Source organism: Bubalus kerabau, chromosome 13, assembly GCF_029407905.1.
Source record: "Bubalus kerabau isolate K-KA32 ecotype Philippines breed swamp buffalo chromosome 13, PCC_UOA_SB_1v2, whole genome shotgun sequence".
NCBI classification, from domain to species: Eukaryota; Metazoa; Chordata; class Mammalia; order Artiodactyla; family Bovidae; genus Bubalus; species Bubalus kerabau.
The window spans coordinates 22973204-22996108 of NC_073636.1; the positions used below are offsets into that span (position 1 = coordinate 22973204).

The window sequence follows — 22905 nt, forward strand, 5'->3', positions numbered from 1 at the left end:
ATGTTGTTGAAGTCAAGCTGGTATAAATTCAAATTAGAGTGTTATAAACTTAGAATGTTCAATGTATTCCCATGGTAACCACAAAGAAAATAGCTACAGAATATACGCAAAAGGAAATAAGAAAGGAATTTAAATATTTCACAATAAAAAAAAATCAACCAAACACAAAAGAAGACAGTAATGTAGGAAATGAGGGAGAAAAAGAAAAAAAAAAAGCTATAAAGTAAAAAAAAAAGCTATTAGAACAAATAGCACAATGACAGGGGTAAGCGCTTCGCTGTCACTAATTGCTTTAAATGTAAACAGGTGTTAAACTCTCCAATGAAAAGACAAAATTGGCAGAATACCTAAAAACATATGATCTGACTATATGCTATCTACCAGAGACTCATTTTAGATCCAAAAACAAAAATACATTGAAAGTGAAAGGATGGAAAATGATATTCCATGCAAATAGTAACCAAAAAGGAGCTGTCAGTAATATCAGACAAAATAGACTTTAAACCTAAAAAGTTTATAAGAAAGAAAACATATTTATGTTAATAAAATTTTCAGTACCATAGGTTATGACTGTTAAATTATAAACATTTATGCACCTAATGACACTATCAAAATATATGAAGCAAAATTTGATGGAATTAAAAAGAGAAATAGACAGTTTTACAATAATAGATGAATACTTCAATCACCACTCTCAATAAAGTGTATAACAACTAGACGGAACAGAAGTAAAGAATTAGAAAATTTAACACAATAAACCAACTCTACCCAACATACATATACAGAATACTCTATTAAACAGCATATACGTTCTTCTCAAGAGAATGTGACACGCTTCTCATGACAGACCATATCTTAGGCCACAAATTAAGTCTCAATAGATTTTAAAAGATACACACTTTACAAAACATCTTCTCAGACCACAACAGGATGAAGCTAGAAATCAACTGCAGAAGCAAAATTAGAAAATTCACAAATTTCTGAAGATCAGTCAAAACAGTTTTAAGCAACCATTGGAGCAAAGAAAAAAATCAGAAAGGAAACTGGAAAATACTTAGAAATGAATTAAAATGAAAACACAACAAACCAAAACTTATGGACCTAGTGAAAGTGGTGCTAAGGGAAATATTTATAGCCATAAATAGTTACATTAAAAAGAAAGAAGGATTTCAAATCAACAGCCTAACTCTATGACTTAAACCAGAAAAATTAGAACAAACTAAACACAAAGTTAGCAGAAGGAAGGAAATAATAAAGTTTAATCACAGATAAATGAAATAGAGAACAGAAAAACAATAGAGATAATAAATTAAACCAAAATTTGTTTTAGCTAGAAAGACAATGGAGGAAAAGAGAGAAGTCTCAAAAAAATAAAACTTGAGATATTACTACTGATTCTACAGAGAAAAAAAACTATAAGAAAATACTCTCAACAACTGTACACCCACAAATTGGATAACCTAGATGAAATGGACAAATTCATAGATGCAAAACCTATAGAGTTGTGAAGAAATAGAAAATCTAAACAGACCTACAACAAGTAAGAAGATGGAAAAGAAAAATAATAATAATAAAATCTCCCCAAAATAAAAGCCCTGAACCTAATGGCTTCACTAGTGAATTCTAAAATACATTCAAAGAAGAACTAATACCAATCATTCTCAAACTTATTCAAAACACTGACGAGGAGGAAGCACTTCCTAACTTATTCTTTCCTCATTCCTTGAGGCCAGCATTATCCTGATACTAGAGCCATACAGAATCTACAAGAAAAAACCACAGACCAATAGCCCTTACAAACCCTGATACAAAAATCATCAACAAAATACTAGCTAACTGAATTCAGCAGCATATTCCTGGAAGCAAGGATGGTTCAACATACAAAAAATAAATAAATAAATGCCAATGTAATACACATTAACCTAACGAAGGGGGGAAAATTACTTAATCATCTCAGTTGAAGCAGAAAAAGCATTTGACAAAATTTAAAATCTTTTCATGATAAAATATTCAATAAACTAGGAATAAAAGGAAACCTCCTCAATATCATAAAACCATGTATTAAAAACTCACAGGAAACATCACACTCAATGGTGAAATATTGAAAGCTTTTCCTCTAATATTGGGAACAAGACAAGGATGCTTACTTTCATTACTTCTGTTCAACCTGGTATTGGAAGTGATAGCCAGAGCAAATAGACAAAAAAGGAAATAAATTAATGTCACCTAAATTAGAAAGGAAAAAGTTTGTTATCTCTGTTTGTAGATGATATGATCTCATGTGTAGACAACTCTAAAGATTCCACACACAAAAACTGTTAGAGCTAATACATTAATTCAGCAAAATAGTAGGATACAAATTCAACACACAAAAATCAATTGCATTTCTACACACTAATCATGAACAATCTAGAAAGGAAATTACAAAAACAATTCCATTTACAATGGCATCAAAGAGAACAAAACATTTGAATGGAAGATTTACTATTGTTAGGCTAGAAACTATACCCTAGGCAACCTACAGATTTAGTGTAATCCCTATCAAACTCCCAATGATGTGCTTGCAAAAAGAGAAAATCTCATCTTAAAATTCATATGGAATCTCAATGGATTTCAAACAGCCAAAACAATCTTGAAAAAGGGAACAGCGTTGGAAGACTCACACCTAATTTCAAGGCTTATTCTAAAGCTACAGTAATCAAAATAAAGTGTGGTACTAGCATAAAGACTGAAGGATAAGTGGAGTAGAATGTGTGTGTGTGTTAGTCACTAAGTTGCGTCCAACTCTTTGTGCCCCACGGACTGAAGCCCACAAGGCTCCTCTGTCCATGGAATTCTCCAGGCAAGAATACTGGAGTGGGTGGCCATGCCTTCCTCGAGGGGATTTTCCCAACCCAGGGAGCAAACCCATGTCTCTTACATCTTCTGCATTGGAAGGCGGGTTCTTTACCACTAGCGCCACCTGGGAAGCCCAAAAAGGTAGTAGTACTGATGATCATCTCAGACTTTTTGCAAACATGTCCCTGGCATCTTGATCTTTCAGAAACATTGGTGAGCAGGGAGTGCTTGTTTTGGGGGGGGTTTTTTTGCAATTTTTTTCTTTTTTTTTAATTTATTTTTTAACTGAAAGATAATTGCTTTACAGAATTTTGTTGTTTTCTGTCAAACCTCTACATGAATCAGCCATCAGTTCAGTTCAGTCGCTCAGTCGTGTCTGACTCTTTGCGACCCCATGAATCGCAGCATGCCAGGCCTGCCTGTCCATCACCAACTCCTGGAGTTCACGCAGACTCACATCCATCGAGTCAGTGATGCCATCCAGCCATCTCATCCTCTGTCGTCCCCTTCTCCTCCTGCCCCCAATCCCTCCCAGCATCAGAGTCTTTTCCAATGAGTCAACTCTTCGCATGAGGTGGCCAGGTATACATATATCCCCTCCCTCTTGAACCTCTCTCCGTTCTCCTGCCCCATCCCACCTCTCCAGGTTGATACAGAGCACCTGTTTGAGTTTCCTGAGCCATACAGCAAATTCCCGTGGGCTATCTATTTTACATATGGTAATATAAGTTTCCATGTTACTCTTTCCATACATCTCACCCTCTTTTCTCCTCTCCCCATGTCCATAAGTCTATTCTCTATGTCTGTTTCTCCACTGCTGACCTGTAAGTAAATTCTTCAGTACCATTTTTCTAGATTCCATATATATGCATTAGAATATGATATTTATCTTTCTCTTTCTGACTTACTTCACTCTATACAATAGGTTCTAGGTTCATCCACCTCATCAGAACTGACTCAAATGCATTCCTTTTTATGGCTGAGTAATAGTCCATTGTGTATATGCACCACAACTTCTTTATCCATTCACCTGTCGATGGGCATCTAGGTTGCTTCCATGTTCTAGCTATTGTAAATAGTGCTGCAATGAACAATAGGATACATGTGTCTCTTTCAACCCTGGTTTCCTCAGGGTATATGCCTAGGAGTGGGATTGCTGGGTCATATGGTGGCTTTATTCCCAGTTTTTAAAGGAATCTCCATACCGTCTTCCACAGTGGCTGTATCAATTTACATTCCCACCAACAGTGCAAGAGTGTTCCCTTTTCTCTACACCCTCTCCAGCATTTACTGTTTGTAGACTTTTGATGATGGCCATTCTGACCGGTGTGAGATGATATCTCATTGTGGTTTTGATTTGCATTTCTTTAATAATGAGCAATGTTGAGCATCTTTTCATGTGTTTGTTAGCCATCTGGATGTCTTCTTTGGAGAAATGTCTGTTTAGGTCTTTTGGGGAGTGTTTTTTGAGTGGTAGAGAGGTGTGTGAGTCTGTCTATGTCTGTGTCTAATTTTCATCTCTACTGCATAGATTCACATAACCTAAAACCCTAGCACAAAAAGACCTCAGTGGATGTTATAGAAGCCAGCACCTGCATGATCTTGGACTTTTGTGCCCAACACAAGGGAATAACTCATGAAAATAACCAAGCAGTCTCATACCATACATCTGTTTGGTAAACCCTCCCTGTCTTTAAGATTATACTGGCTGTAGTCAGAAGATCTCTTTACTGATTTTCACTGTACCCTCCCTTACAAGGAAGGCTCCTTAGTTGGATAAACTTATTTAATTAATGAATCACTTAGATGACTGGTCAAGATATAGACATGACAGTGCTCAAAAGGTGCCAGTTGGGGAGGCTGGGGCTGTTTGGGTTTTCTGATAGCTGAGAGTATTTTCTGGCAAGTAAAAGGGTAGCAGTGACTACTGTCATAAATCACCCTGACTTTTCCCAGGTTGTTTAAGGCAGGATGGAAAGTTCAGCCAGTCAAAGCACCCGGCCGGCTCTCTATTCCACACCTCATAAAATGAACCCAGCGTACCTCTGAGAGAAAGCCACTTGGACCATACAATGCCAGAGTCACTGGGGAAGAGAGAAAATGGGAAAAGCAAACTATAGGGTTTTGTTTTTTTTTTAATGTAAATCCAGCTTATGTTTGGACTCAACTATTTAAAAATATTACCTCTCAGCCCACTGGCCACTCTACTTGGAAGGAAACTCTTAATTTATTTCTAAGGAGTGGCAGAATTCATTAGAATCACAGTCTCCTCATCCAGCCTGATGGTTTTAAAAAAACCTGCCTCTGGGAACTTGCCTAAAATAACTTTTTAGAACCTGTACCTCAATAAAGGGTCCTTTGCTAAAACTTGGATCAGATGTTCATTTATTACCCTCACTTTTTAATCAATTAAAAAATATATCATAAAAGCACATTTATAAGAGAAGAAACACAGGGCTCCTTACTGTGCTCACAGCACAACTTTTCTAAAATGAAGGTACACATGGGTACTGAGTGCAGGAAAGGCCAGCACCGTGGGGTTGCTCTATGAAATCCTCTTCCATTGTCAGAATTACACAGTGACTGATGGACAGGAGGTAATCACGTCCCTTTGTTAGTGTCACCTCTGAATGACCGTAGGAGTGGGAGTATTTAAGAGACTGGAAAAAGGACCGGAAAGTCATGTTTTATTTCATTTTTAAAACTGAATATTCTCTAGGCACAAGGAATCTCACTTTACTGGTCTCGGAATGGGATGATTACAAAAGTGCTTGTGGAGATGGCTTATTCTGAAATCTCCTCTTCTTGAAAAAACACTACTTTTAAAGCTTCAAGCCTGGGAGCCCTTCACCAACTTTCCATTTGTTCTTCTTGGCACGTGGTTATTGTGAACCCAGCCAGCACTCAAACCAAGTCACTGGGACATATGACATCACAGTCTAGGACACTCTTTCCTCTCCCTGCTCCCCCCAAAACACACACACACACACACACACACATACTCATAACAAAATGAAACAGCTCTTAAAATCATGTAGTTAAGCATGTTTGGTAAGATTATGTGGCTGCATCCCCCAGAGATGAAAAAAAAGGAGAACCTAGACAGCAGAGGGAGAAAAAGATGTTATTACACAGGGATGTATTCTCCCTAATCAGGATTTTCTGCTCTTAAAAATCAATGAATTGGCCACTAATCAGATGAAAACAATCAAAAAACAAACAAGACAAAACCTCTTGACTACAGTTTGAACCTCTTTTAAAAGAGTACTTTTTGACATGACAAATCCCTGGCCCATCTAAAACAGTGGGCTTTGTGACATGTCCCTCACCTGAGCACAATCCATCAGTGAACAGTGAATTCTGAGCGATACCTAGGTGCCTCATGAAGTAACTGGGTAGACAGCTGCATGTCAAGGATGTTAGGGTTTCTGCTCATAGGAAGTCTGTAATCTAGTTTGGCAGGCATGAGTAAGATGTGCAGTAATTAACAAACTGAGCCAGACAATCTATAATAAGGTGCGGAAGGGTGCGACCGTCCCCAGTATCGTGAATTCCATGGTGTGTGCTGAAGACCGGGCTCCTCAGGAAGAGACTCAGGCAGAGATTAGAGCACGGGAAGATCTTGGGGAGTGCTCTTGGGAGGAAGGAGGCCTGACCTGTTGGGGAACGGAAGGACTTAGTCTGGGCTTACGGAGAAGCTGGACTGGGCTGTGTCTGTGGGAAGCTCTGACGCTGAGAGGTCCCTTTGGAATGGTGCATGCTGTGCCTGCAGACAGTGCCACACATTCCCACCAGTCTCTGGGAATGGGATGCCCAGATGGGGAGCTTGACCGAAAGCAAGGTGGCTTCCCCAGGGTAGGCTGACCGCTAGGGGCTCTCCACCTGACCTGGACACTCCCAGCAGTTGGGGAATAGGTTCTTCAATCCTGAAGGGGCCATCTGGGCAACATAGCAGCCACAGGAGGGCGGCTCCAGGTCACGACTTTTCCTGCTGTAGGAAAGCCCCCCTCGTACTCAAGGGAAGCCCCAGTGGCCCCAGCTTCCTTACCCACCTCCACCTGGGTCCTGGATCTAAATCACCTGACCCAAACTTAAACACACCAGCTTCTCCTGGGACATGAAACTTGGCATCCACACCCAAAAAAGCAGCTCTGGGAGCCAAGGAACTGCCCTACAGAGTCTAAACCTTTCCACTGCTGAGATCTCCAGTGATTCTCTCTCCTTGAGCCCCAGAAGCCAGAGTTTCAGCTCTCCTTCAGTTCTATGAGGTGCCCCAGGACTCTCCCAAGAAATTCATATTTGGGTCTGTATTCCAGAACTCAGTTTTGCTGGTTGCAAAAAAAAAAAATTACCCAGATTAATAAAGATTATACAGAGGACTTAAAGGATCTATTATTGTGTGATTTTTGCATGTATTACACCTAAACTTTCAGTCCCATGAAGGTGGGGAACAAATCTACCTTATTTACTAGGGAATTCCCACTTAACGCATGGTGATGGACATAGCACAACCATGGAACAAATATTTGTTCAGTGAATAAATGAATGAGTGAAAGAAAATATAGGACTTTGATGTAGGCTGAGATCATCAAAAGGCTTCAAGAAGGAGATAAAACTTGATCTCAGCATTACATGGAAGGATTTAACTGAACAGAAAAAGGGACCCTGCCAGGAAGAAAAGAGACATGAATACACGGGCGAAGGAGGCCAGCTGCTTGGAGCAGAGGTTATGGATTACAGGATTAGACCAGATTGTGCAGACTATTGAAACCCAGGGGGGAGTGGGGTAAACGTCATGTGGAGGGCGGTAGGAAGATATTGCTGGGTCCCGTGCAAAGGATAACTGGATTCCTCATCAGCTTCCTTCCTCTCTAGTGAAAACTCACACTGAGAGACAATCTAATGCCAAAGCTTGTTAGAAATTTCCATCCACTGTTACTGCCAATGGAGCTGGGTCGAGAAAAGCCTAACCAGAGCCAGACTAAAAAAAGCAATAAGACATGTTATACCTCCCTAGGATTCTACTTCCTGTTTCAGAGACTGAGCGTCTGTGGCTACCAAAAAAAAACAAATAATGAGCTGTAAGGCAGGCAGGATAAAATGCCTCTGTGCCCCCTGTCTCTCGGCCAGAAAACTCAGGGTGAGAGAGAAGAACTGATTGCAGCGATGCATTGCATCCTGGGAGGTAAACCCCACAGACAAATTCTGTAGGTTAAATCAGAAAAGAGAAGAGTCTGGGTGGCAGATCATGGGGATTGCAAGCTACCCTGGAAGATGTGGTCCATTCTGGGGATTATAATTGTCTCTGTGTCCCAGTGGCTCAAAAAATCAAAGGACAAATCAGGAGGATTTAGGAAGGCCTCATTCCTGAGCACCCCAGGAACTCCACTAGATTAATTTCCCCTTTTCCTATGTTTATTTATTTATTTAGCTGCATCAGGTCTTAGTTGCAGTACTCAGAATCTTCATTGCGGCATTCAGGATCTTTGTTGCAACACACGGACTCAATTGTGATTCGTGGGCTCAGGAATTGTAACTCAGCTCGGGCTTAGTTGCTCCGTGGCATGTGGGATCTCAGTTCTCCCGCCAGGGATTGAACCCATGTCCCCGGCATTGCAAGACAGATTCTTAACCACTGGAACCTCAGGGAAGTCCCTAGATTAATTTCTCTGGGGACACAGGCAGAGGGTTAAGTGTATCTATCTGCCTCCAGCTCTATATCTCAGAAAGGGAAGTACATATAGTGAGCAGAGCCAAGGACAATCCACAGCAATTACAGGTCTGAGAGCAAACATCAAGTGTGAATAGATCCCTGTCTCTTGTTCGAAATTCAGAAAAAGGATAAGGAGTTAGTGGGAAACTTGAGGTCTGTGAAATCACACTTAGAACAAGGAAAAAGGAAAAATGCCCAGAGAGCTCACAGAAAACACCTACAACTGAAAAATGATCCTGCACAGGATCCAGGAAAGAAATCAGGAAATGGTTTGGTATCCTTAATGCAATGGAGGCAATGGTTTGGTCCTTAATGAAATGGGGGCATGTGATAATTTGTAAAAGTAATAAATACCATAAAGAGAAAATGGCTTGAAATGAAGGCAAAAGTATACATTATATTAAGACTCCTTGCATGCAGACACAAAAGGCAAAAACAAAAGTGAAAAAAAGAGAGAGAGAGAAAGGATTTATTGCAAGAATAGGGGTGGTTCACAGACCCTCACGGCAGGACGGAGCGGAGCAGAGGCCTTATAAACAGCCGGAGCTGGACTGCTGTGGGGTGGGGCGCGGGAGGCGGGGGCCTGTGTGCAGAGTTCTCTCTGCCCTGTTCCTTCACCACAACGGAGATGATTAATATTCTTCACTTCTGTGCCAGTGAGAGAGGAAACAATACTATCTCATTTTAATATGCATTCTTTGATTATTAGGGAAGTTGAGCATCTCTTCACATTTATCAATATTTCCACTCAGCCTGAACAAGGCTGTTGTGAGGAATGAGATGAGAGAATAGGAAAAAATTTTTGAGAACAAATGAAGACTGCTGTGCTGCTCTACGTTCATAAACAATGAAGAGTGGTTTATATTGAACACATATTTCACATGAATTCTGAAGTTCATCAGGTTTCTATTAAAGAAGAGAAATATATATGTGTACAAAGGCCATTTTAAGTGATGGAATTGCACCCAAGAAAATAAGCACTTGATGGTTACAGATGATACAGATCTGTCATTTAGCCCTAAAGCAAACACCCCCTCCCCCCCGCAAAAAAAAGAGAGGAAAGGGAAAAATAGCAAACCTACAAGAAAGTTCATGTAATAGGTCATCTTTTCTAGACTCTGGTTGATTTTTGTGGGACTCTGCTTTCTACAGGGAAAGAATGTGTATGTTCACTTAGCTCTAATTATAAGGAATTTTCCTCAAGCTTTAACCCCACAGAATCAGAATAACTACTAAGAATTACGTTAACCTGTTTTGAGGGTTAGTTTTCTTGTGTAGAGGGCTAATCAATACTAAAAGAAAAGGACAAATGCCTTTTCTGGGTTACACTCTCCATGGCATGATGAAGAATAAAACTGAGTTATACTAACTGTTCCTCTTACTATAAAGATGACATGATTCTACATGTATCTTCGAAAAAAAAATATGCTTCCAATTGGGAACTGTTTTTGGAACACTCCTTTACATATTTTTTCCCAACTGAGATTATGTCTTCACTGTGAAAAGAACACAGTATGTGTTATTGATCCTGAATATTACAGAAAGAGAGGGAGATTCTTCTCCAGTGATGACCTTCATGACTTCTGGAGCAGTTCCACTGGACCACAGCATGTGGCAGGAAACCACTAATTTCAACTGGACCAAAGGATCCACCTTGCCAGAGCAATTCAAAGGCGATTAGCATTTCCAAACTCTGCCAAACAGTCCATTATAATCAGAAAGACATACAGACGGTCAAAAAGCCATGAAAAGATGCTCAGCATCACACAGTACTGCTGCTGCTGCTGCTGCTAAGTCGCTTCAGTCGTGTCCGACTCTGTGCGACCCCGTAGACGGCAGCCCATCAGGCTCCCCCGTCCCTGGGATTCTCCAGGCCAGAACACTGGAGTGGGTTGCCATTTCCTTCTCCAATGCATGAAAGTGAAAAGTGAAAGTGAAATCGCTCAGTCTTGTCCAACTTAGCGACCCCACGGACTGCAGCCTACCAGGCTCCTCCGTCCACGGGATTTTCCAGGCAAGAGGACTGGAGTGGGATGCCATTGCCTTCTCTATCACAGAGTACTAGAGAAATACAAATCAAAACTACAGTGAGGTATCACCTCAAACCAATCAGAAAGGCAATTATTAAAAAGTCTACAAACAATAAATGCTGAAAAGACTGTGAAGAAAAAGGAAATACTGTTGATGAAAATGTAAATTGGTACAGCCACCATGGAGAACAGTATGGAGGTTCCTTAAAAAAACAAAAAATAGAGCTACCATATGATCCACCAATTCAATTCTTGGGTATGTACCTGGAGAAAACTATAATTCAAAAAGATACATGCACCCTAATGTTCATCGCAGCACTATTTACAATAGGCAAGACAAGGAAGCAACTTAAATGTTCATCAACAGATGAATGGATACAGAAGAAATGTTACATATATACAATGAAATATTGTATGTGTGTGTGCTCAGTCACTCAGTCATGTCCAACTCTTATTGACCCTTAGACATTCTTTTTCAGGCAAAACTACTGGAGTTGGTTATCATTTCCTTCTCCAGGGGATCTTCCCAACCCAGGAATCGAACACACATCTGCATTGGCAGGCAGATTCTTTACCACTGAGTCACCACTGAGTATGGAATTACTCAGCCATAAAAAGAATGAAATAATGCCACTTGCAGCAACATGTGTGGACTTAGAGATTGTCACACTGAGTGAAGTAAGTCAGACAGAGAAAGACAAGTATATGATATTGCTTATATGTGGAATTTTAAAAAAGGGTACAAATGAATTTATTTACAAAGCAAAAATAGAGTCACAGATACAGAAAACAAACTTTCCCCCCTTTCCCAAGGGGGGAAAAAGAGTGGGGAGGGACTAATTAGGAGACCAGGATTGACATATACACACTTAATAGTCAGGCCATTCAAGATGGCTGTTCTCTTGCTCTCTGTACATTCCCTGTCCAACCAATACCTGCTTCACCTATACCCTACTCACATGACCGACCTTCCTACATGTTTGCCCCAGGCTCCAGCTAGTGAGAGCTTATCAAAGAAGCAGTGAGGGGCCTGCCCCTCTGGTTTCCCTGGCAACTAATGAGCCCACCTGGCCTCAATTCAAATAAATATGTGGTACTCCTCCCTTCCTTAACCGAGGAATGAACACCGCGTCACTTCCTGCCTGCTGTCCTCCCCACGCAGTGGCGTGTCCTTCCAGGATCTTGCTTCAGCCGCGTAAGCTCCCGCATCCATTAAACCATCAGTGTCTCTGATTGCTGACTCCCAGCTCTTTCACAGGCCTCGTAGTTCTGAGGGGTGCAGCCCCACCACTGGCTGAGCAGCCAAGAGACTGAAGAAACTCCTGAGAGAGCCAGGGAATGGACAGTTGCAGGAGCTGTCCACCAACAGGTGAGGCCTGAAAGCCACTGGCGTAACTCCATGGCAGCCGTTCATTAACACATGGGGCCCTAAAGTTCCAGGGGTGATCCTGAAAGTTGCAGGCGAAATCCTGGGGCTTGTGGTGGCTGTCCTTGTTTTGTTAATGTCTATCTAAAATAGTTTCTCCATATTTTGCAACTTGAAACTAAAGTTGAAAGAAGAGGACTCTTGGATCATTTCAAATAGGATAAAATCTTGCAACATGAATTGCTGAGTAGGTCTCAGTTTATTGACCTTTGCCTGCTTAGGAGAGGAAGACTAAAGCACTGAGTCTTCCAATGAGGAAACACACAGTCACTTGTTTCTTGGTTTTTGCCAGAGATTAAGGTTTTTAAGGGTTACTATTATCATCAGGGACTTCCCTGGAGGTCTGGGGTTAAAACTCAGTGCTCCCAATGCAGGTAGCATGGGTTCAATCCCTGGTCAGGGAACTAAGATCCCCCATAAAAAAATTTTTTTTAAGTATAACATTATAATTAGTCATAATTCTAGTTACTGTAACCAAGTTTCTTTATCGATTACATTGTAATCCGGTGCTTAACCATGTCTTTTTAACTCTTTTGTCTTTTATAAACAGTTACTGTTTTATTCTCCTACTTTTGCAAAAGTGCTTCATCTTCAAGAAGATTCATAGGAAAGACATTCTGACAATAGCTGGTCTTTGATAAATTTCAGATTATATTGCTGAACTGGGTAAAGAATTTAAAGGATCCTAATGGAAAACCTGATGGCTTCATTAAAAAGTTAACAAAAGGACTGATTACTGAGTGAACTGGTGAATACGGTTATAATTCTTCTGGGTTTTGTCTGCATTGTTACTGGTTCTAATCTATGTTTTCCAGATAGAGGGAAGCCCTTGCCTTCAAGTTGGTTATGACTTAGAGCAAATGGGTAAACTACACCTGTGGATAGAATTGAAGCATTCTTTTTTTCTCTCTGCCTGGTCCTCCCAGAAATCAGACTCTCAGGTTCCAAGTGGCCTTACCAGGAGAATGAAAGAGATTGTCTCCTGGCAAGGGCAGGAATCTCAAAACTTGGGGGGCTTCCAGAAGAGAGAAATCAATCAAACCTTTGGCATGGCTTTCCTGTACTTGAGAGGTCTTTGGGGAATTCAGCCTGGGACTCCTGATGAGCTCCTCCTCAGCCAGCTTGGAGGAGTCTATTTGGTCAACTGATCAGGCTGGTTTTGCAGACAGATTAGTCTTGATTTGGCTGTGTTTGATGGAGATGTGGATAATTTTAGAAAGAACAATATTATGTTTCAGTGGATGTTAAATTCTAGGTCTGTTGATTGAGGTCTATATTTATGAAAATTATTGTCTTAGCCATACTTTTGCCCTGATGTTTGGCCACCTGATGTGAAGAGCTGACTCATTGGAAAAGACCCTGATGCTTGGACAGATTGAAGGCAGAGGATGAGATGGTTAGATAGCATCACTGACCCAATAGATATGAATTTGTGCAAACTCCAGGAGATAGTGAAGACAGGGAAGCCTGGCATGCTGCAGTCCATAGGGTTGTAAAGAGTTGGACATGACTTAGCAACTGAACATACGCACACGCACATGTGCATGCACACACATACACACACATAACTACTTATCAAGTGTGACACTCCTTGCTTTAGAACTGCTGCTAAAAGCACATGTAAAATGTTTATGTGACAACTGGGTATAAGTGATAAAATGTATAGTCTATAAAGTGTTCCCCCATTAACATAACTCTCTGAGTCTGCTCATGAGATCTGACTAGTTTTCCCCCCTATCTGACTAGGCAAATATAAAGGAGACCCAGTACCAAGGGACATGCTCTGAACCTGGGGTGGGAGCCAGCACGCCAACATCAAGGTACGACTGAGTCCCTTCACTCTTCACCTGAAACGATCACACGTTGTTAATCGGCTCTACCCCAGTACAAACTAAAATTTTTAAAGAAAGAGAGCGGGTTGGGGGGAATGATAGAAAAATCTGTACACATTGAGGTATGGGGATGTCAGAAGGCTATACATGGTTGAACTTACATTTTACTGATCAGAACAGCCTGTTTTATGGCCTTTCTGATGTGGTTATACATCTGCTTTGGCCTTGGAGGAAGGGGATGCATCTGAGAGTCAAAATGAAATAGCTGTGGTTCAGACACCCCGGGTAAAAGTAGGTGCCATTGTATATGTGATTTTGAGACACATTCTCGTATTATTGAAAACTTGAGTTTTCTGAACTGTATTGCAGACCAGGACAAAAACCCCAGGTGAGTGTGGTATCTCTGAATATGGTTACTAGTTATATTTTCCTTATTGCCATAATCTCCGCTGTGTTGTGCCTGTTAAATGTCTCACATTCTGTCCCCAGTCTGAGGGAGGAATCTATTTGAGGTTTGAGCAGCAACACTGGCCTTAGTGCAAAATATTCCAGTCCCTGAAATAGTGTCTTCACTCAAAAACCACAGTCACTGAATGATGGGTAAGACAAATATGCATGAACAAACACATTCACAAGTGAGACTTCAGCCCACCCTACCCTCAGAGGGCAGAGGTAAGTGGCACAGATGAAATGAAATGACACAGACCCCTGAAGGGTCTCTGTCCTCACTATGCACTAGAATAGAATCATTACCTACTGCACGGGTCTTATACGTGCTAAGTCACTTCAGTTGCGTCTTGACTCTTTGCGGCCCCATGGACTGTAGCCTGCCAGGCTCCTCTGTCCAAGAGATTCTCCAGGTAAAAATACTGGAGTGGGTTGCCATTTCCTTCTCCAGGGGATCTTTCTAACCCAGGGATCAAACCCATGTCTCTTATGTTTCCTGCATCAGCAGGTGGGTTCTTTACCTCTAGTGCCAATTGGGAAGTAAGAGAGGGGGAAAAAAATCTGTTCCTCTAACTCATCTTATATTCTTTGGCTGGAGGCCTATAAACTGGATTCACAAAAGACAGATTAACAGAAGAAAAGCATACATATTTATTTAATATAAGTTTTACGTGACACAGGAGAACTCATAAGGAAATGAAGACCAGAAGAAGCAGTTAAGCCCAAGTATTTTTATACTAGTTTTGCTGAAGAGTAGAAAGCATGGAAAAATGTGATGGGACAAGAGGATATGAGATAAAGGTGGTGAACTGGGGGAAATTTAGCAAGACCTGTTCATTTGAATTCCTCTTGGCATCACTCCATCTGTGTAGATAAAGATGGTCCTTTCCTCTGGGTATTAAGAGGGCACCTCTCACATGAGGAGACCCACCCATGACCCACTGTGGGGAATAGCGGGGATGAGAGAATCCTTCCTGCAACTGCTATACCCCAAATTCCTTCCATCAAAAATACTCAGTATGTCAAGGTGCCATATTGTGAGGTAGCATGTATTGCACCTCAGCCCAACCCCTAATAACAAGGAGATCGGGACCAGGATAAGAGGTAATTGAGCTAAGAGCCTCCTCTGAGTGGTGAGGAGAAAGAAAAAACAGTAAGGAAGAGTAGAAAGTGCAACAGAGTAGATACCTCCTGCTGCTGCTGCTGCTGCTGCTAAGTCGCTTCAGTCGTGTCCAACTCTGTGCGACCCCATAGACAGAAGCCCACCAGGCTCCCCCATCCCTGGGATTCTCCAGGCAAGAACACTGGGGTGGGTTGCCATTTCCTTCTCCAAAAGTGAAGTCGCTCAGCCATGTCTGACTCTTAGCGGCCCCGTGGACTGCAGCCTACCAGGCTCCTCCATCCACGGGATTTTCCGGTCAAGAGTACTGGAGTGGGTTGCCATTGCCCTCTCCGAGACACCTAGAAACTAACAAAGACCATTAGAAAGGTCTGATGCCCAGCACCTGGGGGAGGGTTGATGTGAACCACAGCATCTATGTGGTTACAGATGTGGTATTGTTTGGTCACTAAATCATATCCAACTCTTTGCGACCCCATGGATTGTAGCCCACCAGGCTTCTCTGTCCATGGGATTTCCCAGGCAAGAATACTAGACTGGGTTGCCATTTCCTGCTCCAGGGACTCTTCCTGACCAGGGATCAAACCCACATTTCCTGTGTTGGCAGGAGGATTCTTTACCATTGAGCCACCAAGGAAACCCCATGGTTACAGATGCACGAACAAAATTTGATGACTCCAAAGGAGGACCGAGTATGCTCCTCAGACACTAGCAAAACAGTAGCACTAGAGAGGACAGAGAATCTGAAAATTGGGGCTTCATCGTGAGAATTAAATTATTCGTATTTTATTGTTTTCATGTATGTGTGATGTCATCATCTCTGCCGAGTCAAGGCCTCTTCAGTCCGCTCTACGACTACACACACTTGCAGAAACAATGTTTGCACCTCTGAGAATCGGAATGAAGAACATGCTGAAGAATGAGTGAGATGTCACTTTAAGGTAAAGCAACAGACCTGTTGTGAGCAACTTTGAAAACTGCCTCATTATTTCCAGCAGCGCTTTGTATATTTGCGAGCACATGTGTGATCAAAGATAGGAGCCGAGTCCTTGTGTGATGAGCTCTGTGTGACTGTGTGTTCCTGTAAATGTCTGTGGAGGCATTTGTCCACAAGACGTGGGTAAGTAAAAGATCTCAAATGGTATCCTAATCTCAGAAATGTTGGCTCAGAAGTGAGACAGATTGAAACAATCTATAAAGAGAATAAGAAACAGAAACGAAGTTGAGTCAAAAAGAGGAAAAAGGCCAATGTGTTATTGAAGAGGCACAAAAGCCATAAATTGAAAATAGATGTTTAGCACTGGTTATAACTTATGCTGCTGTGATGTTTAAAAATTACCAATTCTGTAATATGGTTTAAAGCAGTGCTTACCAACCTTCAACAAGTTTAGATACTCATCATACACATGTGAAAGAAGTTTGGTCAAGCATAAGCAAAAAAGTAAGACGAAAGAATACACAGAGTTTCTAGTTTGCAGATGTAATTTGTGAAAATTTCACTAACCTAAGCTATTATAAAATAGCTCCATTACATTACAGAAAGAAGGAAAAGTTCAGAGAAATGATTACCAGTTAATAGGAAAATTTCAGAGAAATGATTTCTGGTTAATAGGAAGAATTCCACTTTCTAAAGAAAAGTACAGAAAACCTTCCATTTTGATAGACTTGTCCAATGTAAAAAAAAGAAGAAATAGAATGTGATGTTTTAAGTCCACAGATAGGTTGGTTTAGTGTAAACTGTTACAAAGTGGAAGAAGTATGGAGATCTTAGCTGATTTCCCCCTGGAACCTGTTTTCTTGAAGGTTAGGTATTTCACAAATCTCCTGCATTTGTGTAATGGTTTACCCTTTTTCAAAGGGCTTTTGCATTTCTGATCCTTGTTGATCCCCATAACAACTTTGCACGGTGTTCTGAGTATTAAATGTGAGCTACAGAGAGGTTGTGTGGTTTATTTGAGGTGTCACTGTCTGTGACAGCCCCACTACAAGTAATTCCTGTTCTACAGTCATTAATGCCTCCCTAAAATAATACAAAGGGTAGCCAGACATCCATCCTAAGAACCGTAGAGCCATCCATTGTCCTGTGTATTTCCTGCCAGGCAGGGAACACAAAGGCTGCCATCTTGGTAGTATAGGTTCATTCTGACCAGTTAGTGCCCAGGCCATGATAAAAATTTTAATATCATCTGTGATTACATGTGTAAAGGAAAAGACCCTGGAAGGGGAGGTCAAGAAAGCTGGGGTCTAGTCCTGGTTTTTATTATTGAGCATGCTGCAGCCATCACAGCTAAAACTGAGTGCTTACTACAAATAAGGTATCCCGCCAAGTATGCCACAGGGAGGATCTCTCAGTTCTCACAGTCTCTCTCTGCAGTAGATAAACTTAGCTTCTACTTTACTGATAAGAAAACCTGGACTCAAAGAAATGAAATCAGTTGCCCAAGAATATGTGGCTTAAAAGGGTCAGAAGCCAGGACTTGAACTTGGCAGTCAAATGCCTTAACTTGTGTTTCTGACTATGATGAGAACCAGCCATTCATTGGCTGATTTAGGCAATCTCTTAATTTCTCTGAGTTCAGTTTCCTTGATTAATAGTAAAAAAGGTTTAACTCAGTCCCTTTCAATTCCATATACACTATGGAAATGAGAGAAGAAATATAGCTGAAGTATAATTTCTCCTTTGCTAATCAGTGTGTAAAAGGTGCTCTGAACCCAGCAGATAAAGCTGAGGGGCTTCATCCTTCCACCTGTTTCCTCCATTGTAAACTTAGTGTATTGTGTTTATTTATTTTCCACTTTAAATATGTTCCCAGTATGTTACAGACAAAATTTTTAAATCAAAATGCCACATTTACTGAACAATAAATTTAAAAAAAATCTATAGTGTGAATCTTTGTGTGTGTTATTCTTTTTTATTTTTAACTGCACTGGGTCTTCCTTGCTACACTTGAGCTTTCTCCAGTTGCAGGAGCGGGTGCTACTCTTTGCTGCGGTGCTCAGGCTTCTCATTGTGGTGGCTTCTCTTGTCATGGAACATAGGCTCTAGGTGCCCGGGGCCTCAGTAGCTGCAGCCTCCGAGGCTTGTGGAACCTTCTGGGGCCAGGGATCAAATCCATGTCCCCTGCATTGGCAGGAGGATTCTTATCCACTGTATCACCAAAGAAGTCCTTTACTGAGGTATGCTTCACATATACCCACTCTAGCGTTCTTGCCTTGAGAATCCCAGGGACAGTGGAGCCTGGTGGGCTGCCGTCTGTGGGGTCACACAGAGTCAGACACGACTGAAGCGACTTAGCAGCAGCAGCAGCAGTGGCAGCTTCACATATTAAAAGCTAAACATATTCAATGTGCACAACTTGATGAGTTTAGAGACAAGTATATACTTGTGAAACCATCATCATAATCTAATTCATAAACCTATCCATTGCCTCTGAAAGTTTTCTCCTGCCCTCTTATTTATTATTTATTTTTAGTAATGTTATTAGTGATAAGAGCACTTAACATAAGACCTATCCTTGTAGCAAGCTTTTACGCATACAATACAGTACTGTTAACTATATGGTGAATCATTTGTAAAATAATCATCCCTTTAAAATGACTTTTGTAAAAACTCAGATTTTCACTATAAAGTCCTCAATTAGAAGTGCTCCTGTGATTCAACAGGTCTTTAAACAGCTCCATGTTTTTGTTCCACAATCCTAAACACGACTCAATTAAAGAGGTAGTTCAATCTGATTAGTATCAACAGTTGCTTCTTTCTTCCTAAATAGATTTCTCATTGCCCTCATTCTACGAAGGGGAGGCTTCTGGTCTCCCTGATGGTTTTCATTAACACATCAACAATTATTTTACGTTGGTGACATATTTTGTGGTGATAGCCCATCAATCGATTAAGGACACATTGCAATGTAACATAGTCTGATAAATAATCAGGACAAGATTAATGGTTATATGTAATGAGAACCACCTGTCTGTTACAGTGCCTTGGTTGCTGGCTTCATTTCATTTCAGATTCCAATAAATTGTAAATGCCTTGAAGCATACTCAAGCAAGGTGGAGTAAACGTAGTTCTCTCAGAGTAATAGTCACCTCTTTGGGACCACAACCAATATTCACATGGTCCACAGTTGGAAGAGAAAAAGTATAGTCAACTGACAGGCTGCTTTGTTGACTTGACAACTTGACCCTGTCCTTTTATGTCCCCCTGGTTTCCATGAATGGACAAGTGTTTCCTTAGTGTGCAGGCTCCTTTGTATGGAGTTCAGACAGCTAAATTCCTAGTCTTACAGATCATATTTTATACTCCTCCCCAAAGCATGATGAGTAAGCTGCTATAAAAATCACCTAATTGTCCAAAGTGAAATAGACAATTCCTGATTTGGTGTCCTTTTAACTGAATGATCGAATAAAATACAAATTTGAGGGAGCAAAAAAAAAAAAACCTGACCTGCATTCTATCTTTTGAGGACACTCTCATCAGTGAGCATGTGCACTCAAGTCTAGAAGGACACAGTAAAAAATAACACGGACAACAGCTATCTCTGAAAGTGAGGTTAAGTGATTTCCTTTTTTAAATTGTTGTTGCTTAGTCACTAAGTCATGTCCCAGGCTTTGTGAGCCCATGGACTGCAGCACACCAGGCTTCCTTGTCCTTTGCTATCTGAAGTTTGCTCAAACTCATGTCCATTGAGTCGGTGATGCCACCCAACCATCTCATTCTATGTTACTCCCTTTTTCTCCTGCCCTCAGTCTTTCCCAGCATCAGGGTCTTTTCCAGTGAGTCAGCTCTTTGCATCAGGTGGCTAAAGTATTGGAGCATCAGCTTCAGCATCAGTCCCTCCAATGAATATTCAGGGTTGATTTCCTTTAGAATTGACTGGTTTGATCTCCTTGCTGTCCAAGCGACTCTCAAGAGTCTTCTCCAGCACCACAGTTCAAAAGCATCAATTCTTTGGTGTTCCACCTTCGTTATGGTCCAACTCTTACATCCATATGTGACTAGAGGAAAAACCATAGCTTTGACTATATGAACGTTTGTCAGCAATGTCTTTAAATTGTTTACTGCTTGTATTTTCAAAATGTTCTTTACAATCTGTTATTACCATCTCAAAAGAAAAATAACTTTTTGTTTCATTATTAGCTGCTATGTCATTTTCTGACTAATATTTTGGTGACAAATTTACAGTGAGGACAGTTACTAAGCGATTAAAATTCCTATCATTTTTATTCCCACTCTGAAACAAGGACATACAAGGTTTCTCTAAGGAATCCATTTTCTGTACAGTTATGCTAGTGATAAAATCTCATTTGGCTAAACTCTCCTGCATGGAGTGGCAAGAAGACAAGAAATTCTAGTTTTAAAAATAGAACTTTCTTACACAGAAAACTATTTATCTGGAAGTTATCACTTACCAAAGAACCTTAGCTAATCAGGGTATAGCCAAGTATCCTGACAATACAAAAAGGCCTCTGAACAGTCCAAGAAAAGAGATAAAACATCTTGTTCAAAACAGAACCACTTGGGCTTTACCCTTTGTCAGTTTTTTCCTCTCTTTGTGTAAATGGAACAGAGTCCCAGAATACAGAGAGAAACTGGGTCTGTTGGGCTAATTCACTAGTGTCTGGAGGGTATTTTGAGGTGGTTACTCTGGTCCTTCATGTTCCTAAGGGTCCTTTGAGATCTATCCAGCCATCAGAGTAAGACTCCTCAGTCACAGGGGAGTGGAGCCCTGTGAGCACTCCAGGTACAGCTCAGGTGGAGAAAGTCAGGGAGAGGCTCTGATGAGCATGAGGGCTGGGTGGCAGCAAGTGGCACTTCTGAAAAGAGTCGGTGCCTGAGGGACAACAGAGCAAAACAGAGGAGAAAGTGAAGCAAAATCTTTCCCACTTATTCTGTGTGAAATGAATACAACTGGAGGCAGAGTTCTGGGAGTAGCACAAACACTCTGGCTGATGGGAATGAAGAAATTTCTTATCTTCCTCTTTGAGTTATCCTTTGTTACTGCTGTTCAGTCGCTGAAGTCATATCTCTGAGACCCCATGACTACAGTCTGCCAGGCTCCTCTGTCCACTATCTCCTGGAGTTTGCCCAAATTCATGTCCATTGAGTCAGTGATATTATCTAACCATATCTCATCTTCTGCCTCCCCCTTCTCCTTTTGTCTTCAACCTTTCCCAGCATCAGGGTCTTTTCCAATGAGTTGGTTCTTCAAATCTAATGGCCAGAGTATTTGATCTTCAGCAACAGTCCTTCCAGTGAATATTCAGGGTTGATTTCCTTTAAGATTGACTGGTTTGATTTCCTTGCAGTCCAAGGGACTCTCAAAAGTCTTCTCCAGCGCCATGGTTCAAAAGCATCAACTCTTCGGTACATTGGCAAGTGGATTCTTTACCACTGGGTCACCTGGGAAACCCAAGTTATCCTTTGCTCCATAACAAATCATCCCAAAACATTGTTACTTCAAACAATACACCGTTTATTTGCTCAAAATTCTGCACTTTGGACTGGGATCAGCGAGGCAGTTTTTCTTCTGGTCTCAGGTGGTGAAGTTGCAGTCAGTTGGTGCCTTAGCTGATAGCTGGCTGGCACTGCGTGTGCGTGCGCGTGCTCAGTCTTGTCTGACTCTTTGACAGTCCATGGATTGTAGCCCACCAGGCTCATCTGTCCATGGAATTTTCCAGGCAAGAATACTGGAGTGGTATTGCCATTGTCCCAGTGTTCCCACTCACATGTCTGGGGCTTCCGCTGGGGCAGCTAAAGCTGCCTGTGTAGTCTTCCTGTGCAGTCTCTTGTCCTCAAAGAGGCCGGCCCATGTTTGTTCACAGGGCGGCAGTGTTTCAACAGAGGAAAAGCAAAGCCACAAGACCCCTCAAGGTCTAGCCTCAGAAGTTACACAGTGTCACTTCCACCACATTTTGCTAGTCAGAGCAAGTCACAAAACAGCCTGGATACAAGAGATGAAACAGTAACTACTGATAGGAATGTAAATTGGTGCAGCCACTATGGAAAATACTATGGATGTTTATTAAAAAACTAAAAACAGAGTTACCATATGATCCAGCAATCCCACTCCTGGGCATACATCCAGAAAAGACAAAAACTCTTAATTCAGAAAGGTGTATGCACCCTAATGTTCACAGCAGCACTATTTATAATAGCTAAGACATGAATGTAACCTAGATGTTTGTCAACAGATAACTTGATAAAGATATGGTGTATACATATAGAATGAAATTCTACTTGGCAATTTAAAAAAGAATGAAATATTGCCATTTTCGGCAACATGGGTGGACCCAGATATTATCACACTAAGTGATTTAAGTCAAACAGAGAAAGACAAGTATGTGACATCACTTATATGTGGAATCTAAAAATTAATGCAAGTTAATCTAGTTATAAAACAGACACAGACTCACAGACATAGAATACAAACTTATGGCTACCAAAGGGGAGAGGGAGGCGAAAGAGGGATCAGTTAGGAGTTTGGGATTAACAGATA

At 41.1% G+C, this 22905-nt stretch overlaps 1 long non-coding RNA gene across 1 annotated transcript; it reads left to right on the forward strand.

Annotated features, from left to right (window-relative positions):
• Nucleotides 1-11699: 11699 nt before the first annotated feature.
• Nucleotides 11700-13814, forward strand: LOC129626222 (uncharacterized). The gene is made up of 3 exons (XR_008701840.1): nucleotides 11700-11950; nucleotides 12558-12755; nucleotides 13754-13814. It is a non-coding gene; the product is annotated as an uncharacterized LOC129626222 (long non-coding RNA).
• Nucleotides 13815-22905: the final 9091 nt, after the last annotated feature.